Genomic DNA, 13,056 nt, shown 5'->3' with positions numbered 1-13,056 from the left:
AATTCCTAAACCATGAAATATTTGACACACCACCATCCTTAGGTAATCGTGTAATGTACGTATTTAATATCTTTTGCATCATTAAAATACAAAAAGCAACAAGAGGCAAAAAATATTCTGGAGATGTTTATACAATTTTGTATTGTTTTTCTAATCCCTTAGAACCTCAATATAGACCACATCTAGTCACAGTAAATCTGCTCCAAGTCGAATGTTTATGATTTGAGTTAAAAGGTTTTGGTGTAATAAGATATGCTATAAAATCCTACAAAATTATTCATTCAGTCATCTACCGTAAAATTGGTAGTTTTAAAAATATTTCAATTTAACAAGTTGTAATAGCCACCATTTAAAAATATATGCAATATAATACCGTAGCATATATCGCAGTAACTTCATAGTTACCATACAAATCTGACCTAAATTTGGTAGGATTTAATTTAATGGTTATTAAGATATTGATTGTTGTAGGATAAAACACATGTAGACAGCTAAACGGGGAAGTAAGCACAGCAGTCCCATATTCATACTGTTAAATATGTTTATTTGACCTGAGTAATAATGATATACCTTGTTTAGAGAGTTATCGGACACCCTGTAAAATGTGTAAAATCGATAGTTAATTGCCAAGTGCACCGGTTACGTGTTTGATTCTTTAACGGAGTTGGAAATAAATTAGAACCGGAGTGATTGTAAATGGCCGGAACTAACTGTTTTTAAACACAGTAAATTTGTGTTTAAAAATGTTACATATTTTCATTGGAAAAAGGGCAAACTAATATTTATGGCACTTGAAATATCTTAGGCATAAAGTGAATTAAAACGGACAGCAGTTAAATATTTTTTGGATCAAATGAAGTTTACGAGACATTTATAAATAATAAAACGTAAAATAGAACCAATAAAAATTGTATTTATTTTTTAAATTTCTCTTAACCTAGGAAACTGAAATATTACGTACTTCATATGTCTACTCCTATTTGAAAAATATCAAACGTCTCTAAAATAAACTATGATAATAAAACTCTTTCATTGAGAAGACTACGCTTTCGATTTTGAGAATTAAGAATTTAAGAAAAACTCGAAGATTTAGAAGACTTTAGAATCTCGAAAAATAATTATAATATTTTAAACTGAAATTAACAGCTGTTAAGACTTTTAAAGCTTCTTTGATCTTTCAGCTGAAGAGCGTCAAAGAAGCTGTTACGCTTTCATGCGTAAACTGTTTTTTACATGAACAGTCATAAGATCTCCGGTTAAAATAAAGGCCCATTATTATTTCAAATATTTATCCGGATAACTCCAGGTCACTGGAATCCAGCGGGCTACTGGCAAAAAGTCTTATCTTGGTCTTTAGAGTTTCATTACAGTAAAGAAATATTATTAATTTAACAAATATTAGAGATTTTTAAATGTAATTAACTGTCCTTTGTAAACATAGCTCTCTATGACATTATATGTTTTAATTGAATTTAACAAATAATGTCAATTTGTTTTTTACATTTATAGTCTTGGAAGTATAGAGTAGGTATGATAGTAAAATTACTTTTTATATAAACCTTCTCTGTAACTACTGTTTTAGCAGAGAGTAAGTAAATATTCAGATAAGAAAATCAAAAGTTTTTTTAAATATTGTAGTCAACAGATTAACTTAATGTCTGCTATAAAACCTATCTTAGTAGTCTTTTAATACATAGGCTTCTACTTCTCAGGGCATTGTATGTGATGTTTTTCTTGATCGGGAAACAAGGCGAAATCAACTATGGAACGAAAAATGGAAAGACCAGTGTAATTTAAATTGCCCATATTATATATTGGTATACTATATATATGTATACAATTTTGATAGTTTTGATAGATAATGGCAACAAAGGGAACTTAACATTGCCGTCGGAAATATAATTTCACTCGAATCAGAAGTTCACATACACGTGCAAAACCTGCGCGATTGCGGGATGTGAACCACTAATCTTATAAATAAAAAATGACTCATAAAATGTGTTGTCCAACAAACGGCTAATCTTGAGAACGGTTAGACAAAAACGCGGTTAATTATTTTTGTAATTAGTTAGGTTTATGAAAGTTAGCTCGAGTATGTTGGAATTGAGAAATCATGTAGTATTTATATTTCATAATCAACATTTGACTGACACTAAAACAAGGTGTTGACACTTTTAGCACAAAAACACTTTGGCTGAAACTTCTGTTTACATGTAAATATACAGTGCTTGATCGGTATTGAAATTGTAGGTATCACGTGAAAAGTTAATATATAACTTTTACTGCAGATTGTACTAGTGACGAAACAAACACATCAACTGCGTTGCGAATACGATTTAAACATTGTTATAAATCATACCTCAGTGAATAAATGTGTGATTTTTTTACTTAAGATACTCCAAACCGGTGGGCTTCTTTGATATTATCATGTGACATTTTAGTAGTGGCTTATGAAAAAACAAAAACAGAAAATAAGCACAAGCATGCCTCAACGATTCATTCTTTTCTAGACTACATTCCAAAAAAACAAATAAAGTTTTATAACTCAAAACCTTGTAAAAAGTTTTTTGTAATTTTTGGTGGAACTAAATAAGGATAACACCCTTAGATAGGAAGGAAGTAGGATTTCTTCCTTAGATAAGAGATAGGTAGGATTTCCCTGTAGACCCTAATATTTCAGGAGTCTATTTTGTGACAGCGTTAGAATTCAGACTCTACACTAAGAGGGAGATGGACTGGAGGTAAACTCAGTATTCATAAGGCAGAATCAGCTGTGGACTTTGGACATAAAAGTAATTTAAACCAGAAACTTTTCTGCACGTGCAAAAATATGATATGAGTCAGGTTCCACTAAGATACTCTAAACCGTAAACTCTTAAATAATACCTACCAGAGTTTACCAGAGTTAATTTATGTTAAAACATACGTACTTATATTTTAAAAATGTCATAGTACTCCATAATATATTACATCATAATTTTACAAAGCGGTATAAGAAACTTCGTTTTTTAAAATTCTGTGCCCAGACGTACGTAACATCTAATACTCTAATAAATGAAGTACGTATAAGTACATTTAATAATGGTCTCCCTGCTTGTAATGGTTTCAGCGCAGATACATTGTAATATAACTTAATGAAATATATACGTAGTGTTTGTATTATAATTAGGTTACTAATACAGTGATTATACGATCAGCCCTGAAAAATGTAATTGAAATTAATCAGATCTTAATAGTAAAATTCTCTTTTTGAACGTAATTTAATTGAGCAATTATTCAATTTAATTAGTTTATAATAATTTTGTGTGTGGTTTTTCAGCCATGAAGGTGAGGGGAAACATTCTGTTTGGACAATCAATAATTAACCTTGAAGCATAACATTGACTGTCTGTTGTATTGAGTACCTAAGTATGAATCGATGGAGAAACATATCCTTGTAGATAACACAAACGTTACGTTGCAAGCCGGGAAATTCACTTAAACGAAAGTTAATTATGTAGATTTTCCAACTTAGTAACATTTGGCTATTTTTGCTTACAACTGTGCAACCAAAGTTAAACTCGTACCGCAAGTGTTTAATTGGGATAAGAATGTCACAAGACTTTCACTAATTAGATGATTTTGTTTGTTTCTCAAACGATCTTTCACATTTTTTGGGCTTATTTTAAAAGTTTCACAGAAAAATACATACTAAATACATACAGAAAAATACTAAATACATTTTGTAACACTACTGTAACTATATTACTGAAATTTCACGAAGCAGTGTTGTTATAAACTTTAGTCATTTCCCCACCCGTTGTACCTGCATTGTGGTTATTTTAATTTGGCGTTTTGTTCAAACTAAAACACGTACTTTTAAGAAATACTTTGTTTTTGTGAATTAAAAAAAACTAATCCTGTATAAGCAGTATATCACAGCTAACCTACTCTACAATAATGAACTAAATTACGTTAATATAGATAGTCGGACAGGATTGGATATGGCAAAACCTACGAAATTAAGGAAATACTAGCCTAAATCGTACTATCAACCGTATGGACAAAAACATAATTTTTTTACAAGGGAAAATATAACTATTTAACTTCTTTGTAATTGTATTAAAATCAAATGTTATCGATGAAGAAGACAGACAAACAAGACAGAAAGATTGAAACGAAAAGGTTGGTTTTTGAAGTAGTTTCCTGGTTCAATACGCCAATCGCCATAAGAGACGTTCGGATTGTCCGTATGAGACGGCTCTAACACAAAGGGTTACTTGTGGTCGGGAACAATACCAATTTGTGACTACTCTTTGATCCAGGTTGCTATTGTGTTGCTGAACTACTCTTGGAATATCAGACCAGGCTTAGAATAAAAGGAATATGTGCACTTTGATTTGGATATTTGTAGTAAAGTTTGAACCTAAATTACTTGTATATTTTCAAAATCTTGTCCATTTCAAAGAATTATTAGGTAAAGGGCTATCATTCAAAATGAAAAAATAGATTTATATTTTATTCTGGTGTGTTGAAATTTGTTAATGCAACATAATTTCAATTCAAACGTTTAAGCATGATTTGGCTGGTGAAAGAGCCATACATACATCTACTCACCAAGCATTCATGTATAGTATTGGTAGGAAATGGTACATTAATTAGTTGTCATCATTTTCCAAAGAACTAAAGTTAAAGCAAAAATGGGCATTGATTTTAAAAAGTATTGATTGATTATATTTTTGCCTGAATGTGTTATATTAATGTTGATTTGTATTGTATTAAGAGTTGTTTTAATTTTGCTATTTTTTATTTATAACATTTGAATTCAAATATGTTAAATATGTATTTAGAATCTAAAACAACAACATTTTACGTGTATTGATATTCTATAGCGTAAACGTAGTTTGTTAGAATGTGACAATCTACAAGCGTCCCGAATTTTCATCTTACATGACATTTTTAATATGTCTCAAAATCCTCCAACTCTCCCAAAAATGGGTGATAGAGTACAATTCAAATCTAAAGGATACGTAACGTATAATTTACATTATAAAGGGTACATTCGGAGTTAAATTACAAACTCTACTAAAAATCAATTTAGATAGAATAAATTTAAGCAGCTTCTAAATTCCTTCTTTATTTTACTTTTAATTATGGGTATTTACGATCTTTACATAATGGAGTTTCTGTTAGAAATATTTTTCATCAATGTATAAAAAAGTGTCAAATTTCAATCAATAGTTTTTCTAAATTCAAACCGTTCCAGTAGAATCTGAGACCGTACAAGGGAAAGATATATAAAATACATCTACTCAACAAGCAATCATGCATAGTATTAGTAGAAAATAAAAATCTCGGTGTCATCATTTTAAAAAAATACACCGTTCATTTTCTCAAAAATATCATTACATCAAATATAGAATGGATTTTTAAAGCATTTCTCGATTATATTTTTGTTTTAAGATGTATTTTTTACGTAAGTATTTATTATCTCAAGAGGATTTCATTTTTAATATTTTAGTTTTAATCCTAAAAGTCGAAAAACCTATGTACAAACCTTTTAATTTAGAATTTAAAGGTACAAAACATTACATATATTGATGTAAGTTGTATAGCCCTATTATAGTTTTTTGAGATTAATATTATAACCGTTTATTCTTTCTAAGTGAACTGAGATAAATATAATAAGATACATAGTATTTTAATTGTTACTATAATTTCCTACTAACTACTTGTGATATTTAATACAGTTGTCCTAAAAGTTTTTTCTCACTTGAAATTTTGATTTTGACAAGTTTCAATTCCTAAAACTTTTCCAAGACTTGGAGATAGAGACCAACTCAAAATTTAAAGGATATGCATTCAATCTATAAAATTGCACGTGGGAGACCGAGAGAACAGCATTCTGACGATTTTAATGAAGGTAAAACTTTAATTTGGAGCCGATTTTGGATAAAAATAACTTAAGGAGCCCTTACTTCTTCTGTATTCTGCTTCAACTAACGGACTTTGACAATTTCCACATAATGGATTTACTGTTGGAAAGCTTGTTACCTAGTCGTACAAAAATAAGGGATGTTTAAAAAGTCCATTTGCTCTTTTACATTGAACGAAATACAATGCAGATTTTCTTCATTTAATGCTTACAAAAGCAAAACATTACGTATTTGGTACAAAAATTATTATATATATATTGAAATTGGTAGGTGTTATATTTTAGGTACTTACTTACTTACTTACTTATACTTAGGACTTCAAAGTAATGAAGTCGGTATATATTCATTTTGGTAATGCGATGTAAAAAACAACAGTTTATGCATTACAAGGGCTTAGTTGACACATTAGCTAAATAAGAACATTGCACCTGAGTGGTTCATAAAGCACAGTGTGTGTGTTGTGTGTGTGTGGTGTGTGTGTGTGTGTGTGTGTGTGTGTGTGTGTGTGTGTGTGTGTGTGGTGTGTGTGTGTGTGTGTGTGTGTGTGTGTGTGTGTGTGTGTGTGTGTGTGTGTGTGTGTGTGTGTGTGTGTGTGTGTGTGTGTGTGTGTGTGTGTGTGTGTGTGTGTGTGTGTGTGGTGTGTGTGTGTGTGTGTGTGTGTGTGTGTGTGTGTGTGTGTGTGTGTGTGTGTGTGTGTGTGTGTGTGTGTGTGTGTGTGTGTGTGTGTGTGTGTGTGTGTGTGTGTGTGTGTGTGTGTGTGTGTGTGTGTGTGTGTGTGTGTGTGTGTGTGTGTGTGTGTGTGTGGTGTGTGTGTGTGTGTGTGTGTGTGTGTGTGTGTGTGTGTGTGTGTGTGTGTGTGTGTGTGTGTGTGTGTGTGTGTGAATAATAGAAGTGATGATGATGAAGCTCCTTTTTTGTGGCATTAACATGTCTTTATACTGTAATCTATGTATCTCTTGTTTACAGCACAACAATAGAGTATAGTAGTTACTTGTATTAAAGTCTTATTTTTAGTTAAATATCACAAGTAGTTAGAAGGAAATTACAGTACAATTAAAATTCTATGTATCTTATTATATTTATCTCAGTTCACTTAGAAAGAATAAACGGTAAAGATAGGACTTGAGTAAACAGAAGTTTTCAAATCTTTTGGAATGCCCTTTGTTAAATCAGTCAACTTCATGACTGTCGGTAACGTAGTGAGCTTAAAATAGCTGTTGGCTCTACAACACTTTGTTGTCTGCAAGTTATAATTTTATTTTCATTCCGTTAAAAAATTAAAGATATTATTATATTATATTTTATTTGTCTTTGCAATTTATCTGTATTGTCTATATTTAGTAGGAATATATTACTCTAAGAGTAGTGTTATCGATAATCTAGTGTTATTATCACTTATTGAGTAATGCGTGACGTAGCGGACAATGTTTTAATTAATAGAAAGTCGGACGTGGTTATGTCAGTTTGAAAATTTGATTCCTATTAAGGAACAAGAAAATTATACTAACAAGACCAATTGAATTATGGAGTGAATGAATAAAGCTCTCTATTACACAACTTGAGTATGTAAACACCTATTAATGTAGCTTAATAATGAAATCCTTGTTTTGTTGTGTTTATTAAATTTTTTTACAAAATTGTATAATTTACAACACCATAACTAAATAATGAGTGTTTATGATTTCTTCGCCTCATACATAATGACGCTTACATCTTTGGATAGTATTATATAACATTATTGACAAGGTACTACAAACATATTTCATTATATGAACATGGGTTTTTGTGGTTTACTTTCCCATCTATATCTATGTTGGATACTTGCAGTTGTTTGGTAGACGAATGCAGACGTATTGTAACCTTTATTTTGTAGTTCAGTTTTAATGATTAGTGTTGTGTATATTGTTTTAATAAGTGCATATTTTAGAGGTGACATAAAACATGATGGTTGTGATTCTTGACTTAGGCGTGTCACAACGCTTTGGTATGATTTGTTTATTTTAACCTAGTTTGTAATTATGTATTAGGTTAGTCTTTTAACCGAAGAAGAGATCAGATTGCAGATCTCAAAACGTTGTGTTGCAGATTTTTTGTTTCACTGAACAAAGGCAAATGTCAGGAAAAATCCTGTTTCCTTCACAATCCTTTCATCTTCAAAAATAAACTTCAATCAAAGATCAGTTATCTACCAGGTTTTAATAAACACTGAACATTGTAATGCAGAAAGCGGTAAAACTTAACGGGAGTTAGCATAGGAAGTGGGAAGGGGTGTCACCTACATTACAAAACACGTACATTATCACCAACACCCAAGTGAACATTTTTTACTATAGTATATTTTATTACAATATTCTTCACTTTATCACTTATTCTTGAAGTTACAGATGACGTCTATCACTGGCATCATTTGTGTTCCACTGAGTTTGTGTCACATCTAAAGTGAAGGATTCAACATCTGCTAGAAAATGTTGTGATTGAGAGAGTTAGCTGAAAATAAATGGCTGTCAAAAATGGAGGAGATGTTTGAGGACGCGGGTCTATGATCTCATTTATTGAAGGTTTGAAACAAATTCCCCTTTAGTCCTTAATGGTGTCATTTATCAAACCAATCTCGTTTTGTGGAGTTGTTTTTTTTTATTTATGGTGGTATTATTATAGTAGATCAACATTTAAGTAGATAAATTGTTGGGTACACCACTGGTAAATTGACCAGTACAAAAAAGACTTCTTAATATTAACATTTCATGATACAAATTATAATATCATGGAGATGAAACCAATTTCAGTGCAATCGTTCATTTGGACTGTTACGTTTTGTTACAAATTTACTTACTCAATCAAATTACATTCAAAAAGGAAATTGTACAATTAAGATCTTAGTAGATCTTGTACTAAGATCTTGTAAAATTAAGATGATAGTATGTTCAATAACATTTTAGAGCTGATCGTATCTGAATTAATATTAATAGTGTCACAAGATTGCATGGTTTAATAAATTAGATCTTGATCATTAGTTAAATTTGATCTATTTTACTTATTGTTGTAACAATCTTAAACGATCTGTTGGTAGAGTGCAACATATTCATAGTTGCAATTACTTTTCAGACAGCTTTAGATAGTCGTAAAATATATATATTCCATCTGCAGTAAGTTCATTTCGTGACCAATACAAAAATTATAGCGGTCTGATTTGTTAGTCCCGTAAACTCACGTATTTCTCAATAAAAACATCATATAATCTCGTCCAAATTGGGAAACAATTTATAGAACTATTTTTTCACATTGAGTGAGGATCTTTTTTTGGAAATGTTGACAACACTGTTATATTGGATGATGCAACCTTATTAAAGTTTTCAATTCAATATGAACTCAAAATATAAAACATATTTCAGGAGCAGTTAACAAAACATTATTTAGAAAAACAAGCTGAGTTCGTTACATAATATTAAAACTCTAAAGTTCATACTATGTTTTTTTTAATACTAAAGGGAAATCATTAAAGTCTGTTACATTATAATGTCTAATTTTTCACATATAAATGACGGACGTATGATACCATAAATACCGATATTTGTCTTTTATATAGTCGTAGTAATACGAGTATGTTGCATACAAATTATGCTAATGATTTGTGTACAATTATTCTATATTCTAATAAAAAATTAGGCATTTAAATTATAATTCAATTTAATTCATTAAATTCGCATTATTATAAAGAAACCATGAAATATTTGAAAATGTTAATTCGTTTGAGTAACAGTCGGTGGTCTAATTAATCTAGCCACTGTAATCTTACACGTAATCCAAGTAACCGCAACTTGCAAGTAACATTCTACCGTATTAAACTTGTGATAGCTAGATAAACTTGTAACCACAGACATCAACATGGTATTAAGGAACTAATTTATACGCTACTTTAATTAAGTTTTTTACGGATCCACCTTCATGTTGCACTTGTTTATAAACTATATTGCTGTTGTAATTTTTTCTTTTTATTCACAATGTGGATGTTATTTGGCACTTGTTTTGCTTATTTTTTGCTTTTGTTTGCTTTAGCATGTATGCATGTAAACTAATTATGTAAGTTGTTTTTATCAAGCCTCTTGTATTTTCCTAATACCTATATCAAATGTAAAATGGTGTATACCGTATGTAAATAAATAAATAAATACAATCGTTTACATCATGCGCCAAATGTTCATTTCATATTAACTTATTAAAGTTAAGTGTTTAAAAATAATTATACATTATGACAATTCAATTATATATTTATTCAAAAAATCATACCAAGATATAGAATAAAATAAAATTTCAATAATGATTAATGATTGTGAAAGCGTGGCTGGAGCCAATGATACACAGGATCAACTTTTTTTAATGTCCTCCTCTCCTTTTTTAGCAAAGCCCTTTTGGAGACGCAACCCAGTCTTTTCCAAAGAAATAATTATTAATCATATTAATAAACCTTATTAATAAATCCTATTAATAACTGAGCCCATAACGATTCTTATTCTCTGATACATTCACTGTTTTTCCCTAGTAGATTATAATGTACCTGAACTGCACGTCAAAATTCTAAAACAAATGCTGGGAATGCCCTAGATCGGGAAATAAACAAAAGCGAAACACATTGTTGTAGACAACTAAATGCATTAATCTTACAAAAGACAGCTATTTTTTTTTTGTTATTTAAAATAGTATTAAGGCCATTCCAGTTGGCCTGGTTTATGTATAATCGCATTGTTTATCAAAACGTATGCGAGAAAACGTCATCTAGATAAATTTATTACTTTATTTATTTGTTGATTGTTGTTTCCTCTGCTAAGAAAAAATTAATATTTTAAATGTTTACTCTCCTATTTAAAATACTTGAAATGTTTTAAATATAATATATTCGTCATTTAAAACACGTCTGGTAAAATATTAATTTTTATGATATACATATAAACCTTCTTTCATATTTATAAAACATTCTGTACATTTATATTTATATAAATTCTGTATATTTATACTACAAACACGTATACGAAATTTCAAATTTATTGAATGTAGACAATAAACCATATTATTCAAGCCCTCATTTTCCATTTACACATGCTCCTCAATGTTATATATCAATTAATAAATATTATGAGCAGGTTTCCGTGGAAAGTTCACAGTAAAATCTAGGTAGGTACGCCACATTTAAGCGTAACGGGCTTCGCCGAAGCTGCATGCAAAATTTAAAATCTGTTGGACATTTCATTCTGGAGGTAATACACATACAATCGTGTATGATTGCATATATATATATATACATTCTTTTCTGTAGCAAAGAAATTATACATCACCGGCAGACGAAAGAGAGATTGTAACAACCTACCGAGTGATTGATTTCATGAGGCTCAACCAAATTCTATGGTTCGACATGCACCATTATAAAACTCATCCTTTTCTATCTTGAAATGAAGTTTCATGCAACATTTAAAGTCTACTAATGAAAGATAATTTGCCATGTTATACATTCAAATTTGTGTTAATTGACATAATTATACTACAAATTAATAAACAAACCTACCAAAGTTCAAATTAATAGAACATAATTAATTTAATATTAAGAAAACTGTAATTGCAATAGTAATAAATAAATTATGCTTCCCACATACAACTAAAATTAGCTGTCAAGAATCGTAACCTTTACTTTTTCCTTGTAAAAGACATTAAATACTTGGGATATTTAAGTCGTATTTATGACACTTGATCCATCTAATCTGATTATCAAAGTTCTTTCAACAAGAGTACTGTCTCAATACATTTTAAACAGTCAGTAATCTCAAATTTACCTAGAGGCCCACAAAAACACCTTCAAGTAAGTGCCATGACAATACGTAGTTAAAATTAAATTTTTCTACCAGAATTTATTGTAAGTTTTCATTGTACCTTATGAATCAATAAGGAAATTAGCAGTTTGTAATTTTGTAACTAACGGAAAAAACTAAGTTAACTAAAATGTTAAATCTACATATTTAATTGATTAACTACAGTAGTTTTATATCTGATCTTACGATAGAAAGCACAGAGAATGTATTTTTCATCTGACATCAATTGAATAGAGAGTTGTATAACTGATTTTAACGAGCTCGTTTATATAATAAAACAAAGCGACGGTATTTATTTGTCAGCGCATCGCAAACAATACCTTGCCAATGTAAAGGGCCATCAATTACCTCAAAGATGGTGTCACTCGTGTATAGATGTGTAAGACCTCATTACCAGATATGAGCACTTTCATGTGACAGAGGGTTAATGTGCATTACCTGCATATTGCATCCGCTCAAACATGGAACTCTGATACGAGGCAATTATGGGATACTGCATCAATGAATACTACACTATTATGTGTATTCGTTGATTCCAGTTGCCACCACTTAATTAAGCAAGAGATTGTTTGATGTAACCTATTCTATGACAGTGGTTAGTAGTAGTTTAGGTTTAATTTGGTTTAAATTTGCACGTTTTATGTACCTTTGTGTTCCTGCAACGCGGTTGCAACAATGTTGCACAGCACGTGCACTCTGCACCTTCTATTATGACACAACTTCGTTGTATGCCCCTAGGTGTATGTTAAATATATTTAACCTGGTCGCAGAGTAAGGTTTCATTGTGACCTGTGACAGTAAGGCTAAATCAGGATTCCGAACCCTGTTGCCGAATGTGTTTGCCATGTGATCCTTATAGGACAGTTTTCAACAGAGCTGAAGAGAATGAAGTTGATGGAAATTATTGTAGTTTTTATGATTTATGTTTTCATTTCATTAAATTGCGTAAAAAAATCTAATTCAAAGACATTGTAATGAATGTTTTCAGCACGATGTTCAAATATTTGTTAAATAGTTTTTTGCAGAGACCAGTATTGTATATCAATATTAATATGTTAAATGACCCATTAAACAACCAAAAATAATAAAAAGCACTCACTAATAAAAAAAAGCGATAATGTTTTAGTAATTGATGTTTATAAACACTATTCGTCCAAAGCTTCAATTAATTATGTATCATATACATTTATTTACAGCCAAGTCTCTTTATCACAACATTGACTACCATATTTTAAACGTTTTGTGTGTATTGCTGATATTAGTTTGTTTTTTTCGTGTACGTA

The sequence above is a fragment of the Homalodisca vitripennis genome, chromosome 7 (assembly GCF_021130785.1).
Source record: "Homalodisca vitripennis isolate AUS2020 chromosome 7, UT_GWSS_2.1, whole genome shotgun sequence".
Lineage (NCBI taxonomy): Eukaryota > Metazoa > Arthropoda > Insecta > Hemiptera > Cicadellidae > Homalodisca > Homalodisca vitripennis.
This window is presented reverse-complemented; position numbering follows the sequence as displayed.